General features: G+C 56.4%; 1 pseudogene; it reads right to left on the bottom strand.

Moving 5' to 3' along the window:
* LOC105502756 overlaps positions 1-3,738 on the bottom strand; it is a 94,698-nt pseudogene that overhangs the window by 54,819 nt on the left and 36,141 nt on the right.

Here is a 3,738-nt window from a genome sequence, read left to right as displayed (position 1 = left end):
CACCGTGTTAGCCAGGATGGTCTCGATCTCCTGACCTTGTGATCCGCCTGTCTCGGCCTCCCAAAGTGCTGGGATTACAGGCTTCAGCCACCGCGCCCGGCCTTAAATCTGCTTCTTATACAACCTGTTGGGCCCAGAGTCCTGGTTGATAGGGTTTTCCTCCGTCATGGGCAGCTTGACCCCAGAGCCCACAACTGGGAGGTCTTACAAGGCGCAAAACAAACTCCTGATGCCCGGGAGCCACCTGGGTGGAGTGTGGACAATGTGACAGCAAAGTGCCAGGAGCCACGGAGCTCGGGCTTTCTGTTCTTCCGGGGACACCACAGAGCCAGGATTAGCAGGCCCGTCCTGTCTTTGAGGCAATGAACCCTAAGAATCCTAAGGAGCCTGTTTGAGTATTTCCGCTTTATTATCCTGAGTACTTTTTAAATGTTTTTGCTTTCACTTTCTCAGGAACTGTTTTCTAATGGAACTCCGGCCTGGGCTGGCAGAGTTGCACCTCACAGCCTCCTGCCTGCCCACGGGAGGCTGGAACCTCATCCCAGGGTCCTGCTCCATCTCCGAACGCCCTGCCGGGTAACACCACGTCCCCATTTTGCGGGCGAGGAAGCTGGGGAGCAGTCAGTAGAGCTGCCCATCGGAGGGCTTCCCGCGTGGGAGGGGAAGAGCTGGATTCACACAGGGTCCGGCTGGCCTGGAGCCCAATGCGTGCCCTTTGGTTCCCCATCTCTCAGCATGAGCCCCTCTCTGAGCCTTCTGCAGGTGCTGTGTCCCACAGAGGCGCGCCCTTCCCAGGAACGCCCCCGAGGCCCGCCAGCCTCCAGCGCCTCCTCCTTGTTAAGGGTCAGCAACCGGGGCGTGCTCGAGCTGGGGCAGTCCTGGCCTTCTTCCTTGCATCTATTCCCTTGACAGCTCATGACAGCCAGGCCCTGGGAGCCTTGGCTCCTGCCTCTGCCCTCACAGCACGCTCTGCTTTGGCACACGGCCCTGCCGCAAGATGCCTGACCTTGCATTATCTTAAGCAAGAGACGTGCCTCAGGAAATGCTGTTCTCTGCCTGGAAGCCTCTCTCCTCCAAGCACGTGTGTCCTGGCTTTCTGGTCAGCTCTGCCGCCACCTCACAGCCCCGCTGCCCTGAGCCCAAACTCCAGGATCTGACCACTGATGCCCTAACACCAAGTCCCTTCGCCTGCTGGGCTTGGCTGGCAGCCAGGCTCCACTTCAGCCTAGGTCTGCCACCTAGTGCTCCAGCTGGTGGGGTGTCTTCCTGGGGCCCTCTGCACCTCCCCAGGCTGGCCTGCTACCCTGCCTGGCCTCCAAACAGCAGGCTCCCGACCACAAGGACCCTCTCCTGGCGGAAAACCCAATGAACATGCAGCAGGGCGTCGCTGGTGCTGCCAGGCTCATGGAGACAGAGAAGTTGGCACACAGCCTGGGTAGCCTCAAGCCCCTTTTGGAGAAGGAGCCCATGGAGAATGGTGCCCCACTCTTCCCGGCCACAGATAGCCCCCAACCCAGAAAGGAAAACAGCTCCTCTGGTCACATGTGCCACTTGCGGCCCCACATATAAACATGAGAAACACCCGCAGCCCTAGTGGAGCAGAGGGAAGGAGCTGGAAGGAGGCCCATGCAGAACCAATACCAGACGTGCAAAACAGTCATTCAGACTACCAGCAAAATTCCCTGCCTTGACCTTGAGGGCCCCAGAATTGAGATGTGGAGAAGGGGACTCTGGCGGCTGCCCATCCTGGCAGGGGGACACGCCTGGTCAGCACAGGCCGTACTCACCATTGGAGCGGTGGATGCAGGTGTGCTGGTTGTCACTAAGGAAGAAGCCACTGTGGCACTGACACTCTTAGCTGCCCATGGCATTGACGCAGATCTGCTGGCAGCCACCATTATTGTCCTGACACTCGTCCACATCTGTGAGAAGAGGAAGAGAATGGGAACAGAAATCACACCTAAGTTGGAAGCAGGGCATGATGGGCTGGCGGGACAGGGATGCAGTGAATTTCTTCACATGGCTCTGAAGGGAGAGACTCCAGAGAGGGCCTCCCTGGTGCTGTATGATGGTGATACTGTACAGTGGCCTCCACAGCCCTGCACCATGGTGGCACTCTACAGTGGGCCTCCACCAGCCCTGCACCACAGTGGTACTCTCCAGTGGGGCTCCACTGTGCTGTGCTACAGTGGTACAGTGGGACTCCGTGGTGATGCACCATGATGGTACTCTACAGTGGGGCTCCGTCATGCTGTGCTACAGCGGTACGGTGGCCTCCGTCGGGCTGTGCTGCAGCGGTACGGGGGCCTCCGTCGGGCTGTGCTGCAGCGGTACGGGGGCCTCCGTCAGGCTGTGCTGCAGCGGTACGGTGGCCTCCGTCGGGCTGTGCTGCAGCGGTACGGGGGCCTCCGTCGGGCTGTGCTGCAGCGGTACGGGGGCCTCTGTCATGCTGTGATGCAGTGGTACACGGTGGGACTCCATGGTGATGCCGCACAGTGGTACTCCCGAGAGTGACTCACAGAAAGAGTTCAATGGCTGTGATGCTAGCTCACTCCAACTCAACAGTGCTCTCTGAGTGCCCAGCACTATTCTAAGCATCTTACCTGTATTAATTCCTTTAATTCTCACAGCAACTCTGTAAGTCAGATCCAGGTACCAGTCCATTTTATAGATGAGGAAACTTAGGTGCGGAGAGGCAAAGTCACTTGTCTGAAGTCCTACATATGGTAAGTGGCAGAGGCAGGATTCAAACCTGGTGGTCTGACCCTGAAATCACGGCTTGCAGTGATGTCGCCAGACCTCCCCTCTCTAGGAAGACAGAGTAGCCTGCAGCAGCTGTCCCCAACACATGGAGCTTTGCCAACTGCACCCCACGAGCCCTTGTCTCTTGACCCTGCTCAGGTTTACCACCAGCAGCACAATACGGTAACAGGCTGGAGCACAGGGCAATACCCCAAGGCTCTGTGCCCTGCAACCGATTTCAAAAGCCCTGAGAATGAGGAGGTTTTTATTAAGAAAAGGCCCTGACCTCTGGCTGCCAAGACGGCTGCAGAAGGCTGCCAGGTGGTCTTTCCCACTCTTGGGGAGAGACAGACCTCAGGGCCGACACTCATTTCTGACCAGAGGCCATTGGCATAAAGGGCGCTATTGGCTGAAAAGAGTCTTTATGGAGTTCTGGTCTTGAACAGAACAGCATGTTTCAATTACCAGAGTCATAACCCCCTACTCTGTCAGTTTGTTTAATGAAAGAAGGGCTTCTTAAACCTTAATGTTCCATGTCTGTATTGTCATTTTAATAGGCAAATATATAAAACCACAAAGGCAGCGTGAGCTACTGGCTGCTTCTAGCCAATCCCTGGCCCTCGACACTCACACTCACACACACACACACACACACACACTTGGCGTTGAGCTTTTGATACTCTTCTTTCTAACACAAACATCTTTTACTATCGGAACCAAAAGGATGTGAAAAGGTAAAAGTCGGTGACCTGCACTGAACTGGGACAGGACTCAGCTGCGGAGCGATTTGAGCTGGGTCCTATTTAGACTCATGGACAACAGACCACTTTACCACCTAAGACACCATGCGGCTGCCTTTGAGGCCGACAGCGAGGCCATTATTCTTTGGCAAGCTCAAATGTCAGCCGTGTGGGCAGCCAGAGGAGGCAGGCAGAGCTCTGAACTTTAAAAGCCACCAGCGGTGGCTCAAGCCTGTAATCCCAGCACTTTGGGAGG

This window comes from Colobus angolensis, unplaced genomic scaffold, assembly GCF_000951035.1.
Source record: "Colobus angolensis palliatus isolate OR3802 unplaced genomic scaffold, Cang.pa_1.0 Scaffold805, whole genome shotgun sequence".
Lineage (NCBI taxonomy): Eukaryota > Metazoa > Chordata > Mammalia > Primates > Cercopithecidae > Colobus > Colobus angolensis.
This window is presented reverse-complemented; position numbering and strand designations above follow the sequence as displayed.